The sequence below is a fragment of the Oncorhynchus clarkii genome, chromosome 32 (genome assembly GCF_045791955.1).
Source record: "Oncorhynchus clarkii lewisi isolate Uvic-CL-2024 chromosome 32, UVic_Ocla_1.0, whole genome shotgun sequence".
NCBI classification, from domain to species: Eukaryota; Metazoa; Chordata; class Actinopteri; order Salmoniformes; family Salmonidae; genus Oncorhynchus; species Oncorhynchus clarkii.
In genome coordinates this window covers 25,563,630-25,576,475 of record NC_092178.1, presented here as the reverse complement: position 1 = coordinate 25,576,475, position 12,846 = coordinate 25,563,630, and the positions used below count along the sequence as shown (strand labels likewise).

At 45.4% G+C, this 12,846-nt stretch overlaps 1 protein-coding gene across 2 annotated transcripts in view; it reads left to right on the top strand.

Moving 5' to 3' along the window:
* LOC139391681 (AT-rich interactive domain-containing protein 1A-like) overlaps positions 1–12,846 on the top strand; it is a 55,347-nt gene that overhangs the window by 22,466 nt on the left and 20,035 nt on the right. The gene's annotated exons all lie outside the window — the stretch shown is intronic.

The following is a 12,846-nucleotide window of genomic DNA, read 5'->3' as shown; positions in this document are numbered from 1 at the left end:
TCTTATTTATCCTATTTATTTATCTCGGGACACAGCCATTGGCCAAGGAGGTTGTGTTTCCTGGGGATTCCCCCCATCGGCTGTGTGTGATTGGCTATGAGAGCCATTCATCTGGCAGAGGTCTGGACAAGCAGATTCCACATTGCCTGCCGCCCCCTCCTCCCCCTACCTTCCCGGGGAGTGCACATGACAGAGTGTGCAGATTAGTCCTGCCAACTTTAGCCATGCTGCCTTTCAGCCTGCCACACACACACACACGGCTGGCTGGCTAACACCTCAGCCAGAACAGTGGAGACACAACACTGATCGCCTCAGCCATATCATAAAGCCAGTGTTGCCTTAGCCAATGCCAAATGATAGCCCAACCAGAACAGAGCACATTGCATAATTATAAACCACCAATGTCAGGTAGGTAGCTTTAGGACAGCTTAGGTCTACTGCCTTTTAAAATGAAACTTTTGAAAAACTTCATTGTTCACACTGTGGAAATTTCCATTTTGTTTCACCATAACATTTATGGTGAATTGATTTAACTTTAGCAAGGCAACACCTCCTCAGCCGTTGTACAAGCAGACTGGTCTGCTTGATCCAGGTGCTGACAACCAGTGTTTCTGTCTGCTGCATATTCCTGTAAGAATTCACAAGACTAACTGACAGAGCCCTGGTAGCACAACAACAACCAGCATGAGAAAATGGAAAAACAGCCAGGCAGCGAGGTTGAAACCAGATGGGCGAGTTGAGCTGGTTCCTCGTTTGTTTTCAGCCAGGTTGCTAACGGAACTGCAAACACTCTCTCTCTCTCTCTCTCTCTCAATCTGTGTTCAACATACTGTGTTGTTGAACACACCGCACTCTTCTTTTAATAAGGTTTGTATTTCACACTGTGTTATCAGATCTTCAACCAAAACCTAATATTAGATTAAGGGAAATTTGTGAACAAATAACACATCGTTGATACTTATTTTCTTTATTTAATGAACAAAGTTGTGCACCACCCAATGCCCCAGTGTGAAAGGTAATTTCCCCCTTATACCCAATAACTGGTTGTTACCTTTAGCTGGCAATGACTGCAACCAAATGCTTCCTGTAGTTGTTGATCAGTCTCACATGGCTGTGGAGGAATGTTGGTCCGCTTTTCCATGCAGAACTGCTTTAACACGGCGACGTGTGTGGGGTTTCAAGCATGAACTGCTCGCTGCAGGTCCTGCCACAACAGGTCTGGATTTTGACTAGGCCATTCCAAAACTTTTGTTTGAATTTCAGCCACTCTTATGTAGACGACTTTGTGTGTTTTGTACCATTGTCTTCACTTCAGCTAAGACGGATGGCCTGACATTCTCTGATGCAGAGCACAATTCATGGTTCTTTCAGTGATGGCAAGTCGTCCAGGCCCACAGGCAGCAAAGCATCCCCAAAACCATCACACTACCACCACCATGCCTGACTGTTGGTATGAGTTCATTTCTGTGGAATGCAGTTTTTGGTTTTCACCAGACATAACGGGAACCATGTCGTCCTTTTAGTTCCACTTTTGACTTCCAGGAGTCTTGACGATCATCCAGGTGCTCCCAGGTGCTTTTTGGCAAACTTCAGCTGACTTTTTGGACTACTTGGGTCCTGTCATGCATCAAGACCATGATCCAAAACACAAGCAAGACTACATGCAAATGTCATAAAAGCAACAACATTTTAGTTTTGTAATGGCCTAGCCAAAGTCCTGACGTAAACCCAAGATGACCACGAGGTGAGGTCGTCTGGGGACTCTTTCCAGGCCGTGAGAGAGAGGATTTAACCCTGCTTAGGTGGCTCTGACCCTGGGTCGTCTAGGCATCGGCTTGGCCTCGGGTTGGCTCCAGGCAGAGACATACAGGGGTCAGGGGGTCACTACTGTAGGAGCATAAGTTGAAGTCCTCTGGGTTATATGGATATTGTAATATAATTTACAAGGCCCATAGTTGACACATAAAACCCCAGACCTACACACAACACTGTGTGTGTGTGTGTGTGTGTGTGTGTGTCTGTCACTGTGTGTGTGTGTGTGTGTGTGTGTCTGTCACTGTGTGTGTGTGTGTCTGTCACTGTGTGTGTGTGTGTCTGTCACTGTGTGTGTGTGTGTCTGTCACTGTGTGTGTGTGTGTCTGTCACTGTGTGTGTGTGTGTCTGTCACTGTGTGTGTGTGTGTCTGTCACTGTGTGTGTGTGTGTGTCTGTCACTGTGTGTGTGTGTGTGTCTGTCAGTGTGTGTGTGTGTGTCTGTCAGTGTGTGTGTGTGTGTCTGTCACTGTGTGTGTGTCTGTCACTGTGTGTGTGTCTGTCACTGTGTGTGTGTGTGTGTCTGTCACTGTGTGTGTGTGTGTGTGTGTGTGTGTCACTGTGTGTGTGTGTGTGTGTCTGTCAGTGTGTGTGTGTGTGTCTGTCACTGTGTGTGTGTCTGTCACTGTGTGTGTGTCTGTCACTGTGTGTGTGTGTGTGTCTGTCACTGTGTGTGTGTGTGTGTGTGTCTGTCACTGTGTGTGTGTGTGTGTGTGTCTGTCACTGTGTGTGTGTGTGTGTGTGTGTGTCTGTCACTGTGTGTGTGTCTGTCACTGTGTGTGTGTTTGTGTGTGTGTCTGTCACTGTGTGTGTGTCTGTCACTGTGTGTGTGTCTGTCACTGTGTGTGTGTGTGTGTGTGTCACTGTGTGTCTGTCACTGTGTGTGTGTGTGTGTGTCACTGTGTGTCTGTCACTGTGTGTGTGTGTGTCTGTCACTGTGTGTGTGTGTGTGTGTGTGTGTGTGTGTGTGTGTCTGTCACTGTGTGTGTGTCTGTCACTGTGTCTGTCACTGTGTGTGTGTCTGTCACTGTGTGTGTGTCTGTCACTGTGTGTGTGTGTGTGTGTCTGTCACTGTGTGTGTGTGTGTGTCTGTCACTGTGTGTGTGTGTCTGTCACTGTGTGTGTGTGTCTGTCACTGTGTGTGTGTGTCTGTCACTGTGTGTGTGTGTGTCTGTCACTGTGTGTGTGTGTGTCTGTCACTGTGTGTGTGTGTCTGTCACTCACTGTGTGTCTGTCACTCACTGTGTGTGTGTGTCTGTCACTGTGTAGAGGGGGAGGGTAGCGGTCTCAGTGTTGTCAATGTCAGGCAGTTCTTTCACTTTCCCTGGAAGTGACACTTCCTCTCCATGTCAGCCCTCTGTGGGAATGGGAAAGTCTCTCTCCCCCCTCTCTTTTTTAATCTTCTCCTTGCCCTCTGAGAGTTTCTTTTGTACCCCTCTCCCAACGTGGGGCTAATCCCACTGACACTCCCACTGGTCTTGGTCTTTTGCCCCCGCTGCTAAGGATCCTAAGGACTCGGTGTGTGGGCACTGACTGACTGAAAGAGCTCTGGACTAGAGAGAGGCGGAGCGAGAGAGGGGAAGGGCACATGTTGGTCACACACACTCGCTCTCTGTTGTTTTTCCGCCCTCTCTCTTTTCATCCCTCCCTTCCGCTTTTCCCCTTTTCTCATTAACAAGCGTTTCATCTGAAGTAGTTGATTCAGAACTTAGACGATTCAGGGTCTGTGTTGTCCAGCGTGTTTGTGTGCAAGAGGAAAGCCCAATTGGGCCCCACCCTTAGATTCCTTCACATAGGAACTTGTGGCTTGCATCACTGTTAGCGGACCAACCCCATCTCCCAAACAGCCCCCATGACCTATAGTGTATGTTCCAAGTTCTCTCTACTCCTCTGCAGCAGTACAGCTTGTTTGTGCGACACAGCTCTGGCGCATTCTGCCTAGCTAGGCCGGACCACTTTTTCTCTCTCACCCTACTCAGCCCCAACCTTTCTTTTGGCTTTTGTTGGTTTGGCCAATTTTAAAAAATTTGAATAGTAGGCAATGTAACCAATCACAACCCTCCTTTTACATCATTGCAAGTCCTGCAAATCGATTATACACATTCACTCTGTTGGTAATGCAGACAAATCCGATCAGAACTCTAAAGGTAGCAGAGAGCCTACTATGGAACTTCAATTAGCCTGTAGATTATATTATGTCCAACAAGATGTTGAAACATTTACCCATTCAGAATGTCCATATTTTCAATAAATTGAAAACATTAGAAAAATTTTTGAAATCAAAATACTACTCTTATTACAGAACAAATTATTATTTTACAATGACGGCCAAACCCTCCCCTAACCCGGATGACGCTGGGCCGATTGTGCGCCACCCTATGGGACTCCTGATCACGGCCGGTTGTGATACAGCCCGGGATCAAACCAGGGTCTGTAGTGACGCCTCTAGCACTGAGATGGAGTGCCTTAGACCGCTGCGCCACTCAGGAGTCCATATAAAGCTTCATATGACACGTTTGCTTTGTAGCACGTACTCCATAAAACATGGGGTCTTAAAGGAGGCCCGGTAATGCCAAAATGTCATAAATATGCTAATGTTGATTATTTCTATATTATGCTTTTAGATACAAATGTCAACAATCCTTCCTCCAAAGGACCATTTTATAGATTCAATGTTGTGATCATGGTATTTTTTGTCCTGGTTTTGTAAGGAATCACCCTCTGTCTCTGTGTGTGTAAATCAGCTTCGGCTCAGCCTTATTTTGCGAACCTCTCTCTCTGCTCTGCCTGTCGTTGCAGTATTCAGTGTCCTGGGCGTATTTCCTGTTGCTATTCTGGGGCCAGAGCTTCCTGTGCCCACGTGTCTTATTCAGATTCCTGGGTTGACTGCCTCTCTCGGTTTCTCTACTCTTTTTCTCTCACCCCCCCTCTGCTCCCTCTCATTCTCTCTCTCTCGTACCTACATGATTTTTAATTAATGTACTTGAGAAAATTCAATCTGCTGATAATGTATTGTTTGAATTTGCCTCAGTGAATTGTTTTGGAGCTGGCTAACCCAGCCTGCTTTTTGCTCTTGTGCGCACACTCTCTCACACACTCTCTCACACAAGCACGCCCCTCCCCCCTCCATTTCTGCTAGGCTGAGCTAGTTTTTCAGCACAAAGGCAGTGGCTGACTGCAGCACTGTCTATCCTCTCTGCTCCCTCTTTCTCTGTGGTGGTTGCTTGGACAGGGGGATTTTAGATGCACCAAAACAGCTCATTAAATTTTAAGTAATGCTCTTTTAGATTAAACCACCTTTTGTTGTTCTGCTCTGAGAAACGGTGGTTGGGTCAGTTAGTGAAGGGCTTTGGCAGCGCCCTCTAGTCTACTTTGGGTTGTTGCTGGGTGTCTGTCGTCGGTGGGAGGGGCGTTGCTCTGGAGAACAAGGCAGAGAAGCAAGCAGTCTGAATCAAATAAAATCACACTTTATTTGTCACATGCACCGAATACACCTGGTGTAGACTACTGTGAAATGCTTGCTTATGAGCTCTTCCCAACGATGCAGTTTTAAAAATAAAATGGTAACACATGGAATAAAATAAAAATACACAAGAATGAAGCTATATACAGGGAATACCAGATTAGTGTTTAGAGGTAGATGAAAGCAGGGTAAAGTGACTAGGCATCAGGATGGATAATAAGAGTAAAATCAAGAACAGAGTTGCAGCAGCATATGATGAGTCTAAAAGTGTGTGTGTGTGTGTATGTATTTGCGTATGTGGTGAATATGTGTGGGAGTGTGTAGGTAGGTATGTATGTGTACCAGTTAAACAAATCCAAATATATTTTAGATTCTTCAAAGTAGCCACCCTTTGCCTTGACTGCTTTGCACAGTCTTTGCATTCTCTCAACCAGCTTCATGAGGAATGCTTTTCCAACAGTCTTGAAGGAGTTCCCACATATGCTGACCACTTGTTGGCTGCTTTTCGAACTCATCCCAAACCATCTCAATTGGGTTGAGGTAGGGGGATTGTGGAGGCCAAGTCATCTGACGCAGCACTCCATCACTCTCCTTCTTGGTCAAATAGCCTGTACACAGCCTGGAGGTGTGTTGGGTCATTGTCCTGTTGAAAAACAAATGATAGTCCCACTAAGCGCAAACCATATGGGATGGCATATCGCTGGAGAATGCTGTGGTAGCCATGCTGGTTAAGTGCGCCTTGAATTCTAGATAAAAACCAACAAAGCACCATCATACATCCTCCTTGAACACTCTGAAGCATTTATTTGGGCTCCAATCTGTGGTGCAGTTAACATTAATGAACTTATTCTCTGCAGCAGAGGTATCTCTGGGTCTTCCATTCCTTTGGCCTTCCTCATAAAATCCAGTTTCATCATAATGGTTGATGAAGCCACTTTAATAATGGGAATTGATGGGAAATGATGTAAAATATATCACTAGCCACTTTAAACAATGCTACCTAATATAATGTTTACATACCCTACATTATTCATCTCATATGTATACGTATATACTGTACTCTATATCATCTACTGCATCCTTATGTAATACAGTATCACTAGCCACTTTAACTATGCCACTTTGTTTACATACTCATCTCATATGTATATACTGTACTCGATACCATCTACTGTATCTTGCCTATGCTGCTCTGTACCATCACTCATTCATATATCTTTATGTACATATTCTTTATCCCCTTACACTGTGAATAAGACAGTAGTTTTGGAATTGTTAGTTAGATTACTTGTTGGTTATTACTGCATTGTCGGAACTAGAAGCACAAGCATTTCGCTACACTCGCATTAACATCTGCTAACCATGTGTATGTGACAAATAAAATTTGATTTGATTTGGTTTTTGCGACTGCACTTGAAGAAACTTTCATAGTTCTTAATTTTTCGAATTGACTGCCCTTCATGTCTTAAAGTAATGATGGACTGTCATTTCTCTTTGCATATTTGAGCTGTTCTTGCCATAATATGGACTTGGTCTTTTACCAAATAAGGTTATCTTTTGTATACCACCCCTACCTTGTTGCAACGCAACTTAATAGCTCAAACGCATTAAGCAGGAAAGAAATTCCACATATTAACTTAAGGCACACCTGTTATTGAAATGCATTCCAGGTGACTGCCTCATGAAGCTGGTTGAAAGAATGCCAAGAGTGTGCAAAGCTGTCATCAAGGCAAAGGGTGGCTACTTTGAAGAATCTCAAAAGTAAAATATATTTTGATTTGTTTAACACTCTTTTTTTTTGGTTACGGTGTTATTTCATAGTTTTGATGTCTTCACTACAATGTAGAAAATATTAAAAACAAAACTCTTGAGTGAGTAGGTGTGTCCAAACTTTTGACTGGTAGTGTGTATAAATGTATGTGTGTATGTATAACACACACTACCGTTAAACATTTGGGGTCACTTAGAAATGTTCTTGTTTTTGAAAGAAAATCCATTTTTTTTGTCCATTTAAAATAACATCAATTTGATCAAAAATACAGTGTAGACATGGTTAATGTTGTAAATGACTATTTACAATGGCACAAGTGTTCCAATGGCACGTTGTTAGCTAATCCAAGTTTATCATTTTAAAAGGCTAATTGATCATTAGGAAACGCTTTTGCAATTATGTTAGCACAGTTGAAATGTGTTGTGCTGATTTAACCTCTCTGGGATATGTGGGACGGTAGCGTCCCGCCTCGCCAACAGCCAGTGAAATTGTAGGGCGCCAAATTCAAAACAGAAATCCCATAATTAAAATTCCTCAAACATAGAAGTATTTTACACCATTTTAAAGATAAACTTGTTGTAAATCCAGCCACAGTGTCCGATTTCTTAAGGCTTTACGACGAAAGCACACCAAATGTTAGGTCAGTATCTAGTCACTGAAAAACACAGCCATTTATCCAGCCAAAGAGAGGAGTCACAAAAAGCAGAAATAGAGAGAAAATGAATCAGGAATCCCAGTTCCACAATAAAGGTTTGATTTGTTCGATAAAGTCCATCATTTATGTCCAAATACCTCCTTTTTGTTCGCGCGTTTAGTACACAATCCAAACTCACGAGGCGCGGGCAAGTTCAGACGAAATGTCATATTACAGTTCGTAGAAACATGTCAAACAATGTATAGAATCAATCTTTAGGATGTTTTTAACATAAATCTTCAATAATGTTCCAACTGGAGAATTCCTTTGTCTGTAGAAATGCGATGGAACGCAGGTCGCTCTCACGTGAGCACCTCATGCCACTCTGGCAGAGCCCTGACTCAATCAGCTCTTATTCCCCCCCTCCTTCACAGTAGAAGCATCAAACAAGGTTCTAAAGACTGACATCTAGTGGAAGCCTTAGGAAGTGCAATATGACCCCATAGATGCTGTATATTTGATAGGCAATGACTTGAAACACTACAAACCTTAGATTTCCTACTTCCTGGTTGGATTTTTTCTCAGGTTTTTGCCTGCCGTACGAGTTCTGTTATACTCACAGGCATCATTCAAACAGTTTTAGAAACTTTTGTGTTTTCTATCCAAATCTACGAATCATATGCATATTAGCAACTGGGCCTGAGTAGCAGGCAGTTTACTCTGGGCACCTTATTCATCCAAGCTACTCAATACTGCCCCCCAGTCCCAAAGAAGTTAAAGAAGCAATAAAACTGGCCTTCTTTAGACTAGTTGCGTATCTGGAGCATCAGCATTTGTGGGTTTGGTTACAGGCTCAAAATGGCCAGAAACAAAGAACTTACTTCTGAAACATCAGTCTATTCTTGTTCTGAGAAATTAAGGCTATTCCATGTGAGAATTTGCCAAGAAACTGAAAATCTTGTACAACGCTGTGTACTACTCCCTTCACAGAACAGCGCAAACTGTCTCTAACTAGAACAGAATGAGTGGGAGGTCCTGGTGCACAACTGAGCAAGAGGACAAGTACATGTGTGTCTAGTTTGAGAAACGGACGCCTCCCAAGTCCTCAACTGGCAGTTTTATTAAATATTACCCGCAAAACACCAGCCTCAACTTCAACAGTGAAGAGGCGACTCCGGGAATCTGGCCTGCAAAAAAATACAAAAACAAAGAACGGAATTACCTTAAGTATTCAGACCCTTTGCTATAAAACTTGAAATTGAGCTCAGGTGCATCCTATTTCCATTGATCATCCTTGATGTTTCTACAACTTGATTGGAGTCCACCTGTGGTAAAGTCAATTGATTGGAGGTGACCAAGAACCCGATGGTCACTCTGACAGAGCTCCTGAGTTCCTCTGTGGAGATGGTTGTCCTTCTGGAAGGTCCTCCCATCTCTGCAGCACTCCACCAATCAGGCCTTTATGGTAGAGTGGCCAGACGGAAGCCACTCCTCAGTAAAAGACACATGACAGACCGCTTGGAGTTTGCCAAAAGAAACCTTAAGACTCTGACTATGAGAAACAAGATTCTCTGGTCTGATGAATCCAAGATTGAACTCTTTGGCCTGATTACCAAGCATCATGCTTGGAGGAAACCTTGCACCATTCCTACGGTGAAGCATGGGGATGGCAGCATCATGCCGTGGGGATGTTTTTCAGTGACCGGGACTGGGAGACTAGTCAGGATTGAGGGAAAAATGAAAGGAGCAAAGTACAGAGATCCTTGATGAACACCTGTTCCAGAGCGCTCAGGACCTCAGACTGGGGCGAAGGCATCGTGCCATGTCCTTGAGTGGGCTAGCCAAAGCCCAGACATCTTTGGAGAGACCTGAAAAAAGCTGTGCAGCGACGCTCCCCATCCAACCTGACCAAGCTTGAGAGGATCTGTCGAGAAGAATGGGAGAAACTCCCCCAAATACAGGTGTGCCAAGCTTGTAGCGTCATACCTTTAGGCTGTAATCGCTAATGTAAGTGCTGAGTAAGAGGTCTGAATACTTATGTAAATGTAATATTTCAGTTATTTTTTTTATGTTTTTTATATTTTTTATGGAGTGTGACCAGTCTGTGGCTTGGGTGGCTAGAGTCTTTGGTAAGTTTTCGGGCCTTCCTCTGACACCGCCTGATATAGAGTTTCTGGATGGCAGGGAGCCCTGCCCCAGTGATGTACTGGGCAGTCCGCACCACCCTCTGTAGTGCTTTGCTGTCAAGGGCGGTGCAATTGCCATACCAAGCAGTGATGCAGCCAGTCAAGATGCTCAGCCCCTGGTATCAGACAGGCTGTTGTTCCTCCCTCCCAGCCCCCAGATCAGCCCCTGGTATCAGACAGGCTGTTGTTCCTCCCTCCCAGCCCCCAGATCAGCCCCTGATATCAGGCAGGCTGTGGTTCCTCCCTCCCAGCCCCCAGATCAGCCCCTGGTATCAGACAGGCTGTTGTTCCTCCCTCCCAGCCCCCAGATCAGCCCCTGGTATCAGACAGGCTGTTGTTCCTCCCTCCCTGTAATCGCTAATGTAAGTGCTGAGTAAGAGGTCTGAATACTTATGTAAATGTAATATTTCAGTTATTTTTTTTATTTTATAAATGTGCTAACATTTCTTAATCTGTTTTTGCTTTGGTATTGTGTAGATTGTTAATGGGAAAAATGATTTAATCAATGTGCCGTTTACCGTATGGAGTGTGACCAGTCTGTGGCTTGGGTGGCTAGAGTCTTTGGTAAGTTTTCGGGCCTTCCTCTGACACCGCCTGATATAGAGTTTCTGGATGGCAGGGAGCCCTGCCCCAGTGATGTACTGGGCAGTCCGCACCACCCTCTGTAGTGCTTTGCTGTCAAGGGCGGTGCAATTGCCATACCAAGCAGTGATGCAGCCAGTCAAGATGCTCAGCCCCTGGTATCAGACAGGCTGTTGTTCCTCCCTCCCAGCCCCCAGATCAGCCCCTGGTATCAGACAGGCTGTTGTTCCTCCCTCCCAGCCCCCAGATCAGCCCCTGATATCAGGCAGGCTGTGGTTCCTCCCTCCCAGCCCCCAGATCAGCCCCTGGTATCAGACAGGCTGTTGTTCCTCCCTCCCAGCCCCCAGATCAGCCCCTGGTATCAGACAGGCTGTTGTTCCTCCCTCCCAGCCCCCAGATCAGCCCCTGGTATCAGACAGGCTGTTGTTCCTCCCTCCCAGCCCCCAGATCAGCCCCTGGTATCAGACAGGCTGTTGTTCCTCCCTCCCACCCCCCAGATCAACCCCTGGTATCAGACAGGCTGTTGTTCCTCCCTCCCAGCCCCCAGATCAACCCCTGGTATCAGACAGGCTGTTGTTCCTCCCTCCCAGCCCCCAGATCAGCCCCTGGTATCAGACAGGCTGTTGTTCCTCCCTCCCAGCCCCCAGATCAACCCCTGGTATCAGGCAGGCTAGGCAGACCCTGGTCCCTTCCTCCCAGCCCCTCCTATCCCAGCACCCATCACCCAGGACAGGGCAGCTGCCTGCCTCACTGGGGCATCTGTGCAGAGCTTTGGGATTCTCCTCTACCATTGTGATATGTACAAAAGCCCCCCCCCCACACACACACACACACACACCCTAGCCCCATTATTCACAGCAGTTAGACCCCCCCGCTCTGTATTGCACACAGGCTGCTGCAGTGTGTGTTACTACCAGTAGATAACCTCAATGTTCAGGTGTTGAATGTTTACAAACCCATCTAGTCAGGTAGACAATTTTTTCATGACTAAACATTTGACTCATCCGTGCTCTTAAGCATAATCATCTAGATTTCTGAAAAGTACACCTGAGCAATATTGATTTAGTTTATTATGCTGTTAAAAAAACTGGATAGCAGTCTGTTACCTTTTTATACGATGTCCCCTTCCCACGTTGTCTCCTCTACCTTTTCCATTAATTACAATCCCCATATGGTGTTCTGTATTAAGTAGCAGGCTAATGTTGCTCTCGGGGGAGATGGGACTGGGAAGGGACTAGGTCTGTAGAGGGAACACACCTTTTAGATTAGGAGGGGTTCCGAGTGGCGTGTGCAAGGGGAGAGAACAGCATCTAGGTTTGGGGTATACTGCCTTGCATTTGGCTCTGCTGCCCTACCTGCCGTCAGGGCAGAGACTAGCGGGTGGAATGATTTTCATTTAAATGTAATCAATTATCCCCCACACTATTACATTGCTTGGATATTAGGATATTCTACGATGGTTTCAGTCTAAGACCGCAGTAATGCTTTGTAGTCGATTCTATAGCGCTGTGTGTATGGTTGGCTTTATGTTGTATAAGGTACCATTGGTGGTAGTGAGCTTCTCATTCTGCAGCCTTGTGTTTCTGAAACTGTAATGGCTGCTGTGCTGTATGAGGCTGGGGCCTGCCTCTTCTCTTCTCTCTTCTCTTCTACTCCTCTCTCCCTCTGTTTCTCCACTGTGGGATGGGAGTGCCCCCTTATGGTTGAGCTCTGCCTAGCCAACCCAGAGCTGGGGAGCTGGGGCTGTGGTTCTCAATCTCTACACCCACACTGAGTAACCCAGAACACTCTAACCTACCCTGGCCCTGCATGCAGGGAACATTCCTAACCCTCTCCTCTGACCATGGATGGTCATCTCCCCTCCCCCACTTCTCCTGTTCAACTCTCCTGTTCAACTGTATTCAACTATCTGTATGTTCAGATGTTACGAGGGTCTATGGTGGAGCCACATACTCACAGAATGCAAAATGGTCCCCAACAACTACTGAACGAAAGGCAAATATGAAAATAGGTATTTGTTGTCATATTAAACCTATAAAATGGCTGCAGTGCAGTCGTCATTTGACTACCATGCATCTGAGTCCAGGTAGTGGATATGCACTGAAGCAGTGGGGAGAAAACACTGGAAGTGAAATCAGGTGAGATGTTGTTTTGATAGTGAAATGGGGTCTTTGGAAAAATAATTTCATCTCTTCCGAGAAGATCAGAGACGCACAGTACCATAGCAAGCAGGCATTACCCATAGTAACCGGAGGTAAGGTACGATTTAGTGTTCAGTTAGTAGAGCAGTACTATAACTGATGAAAACATAATGCAAAGCTGGGAGGAAGAGGATGGCTTTGGTTTATTTGAGCTTCTTGTAACAATGACTCCACTTCTTGTAGTAGCTGACTGCAGCG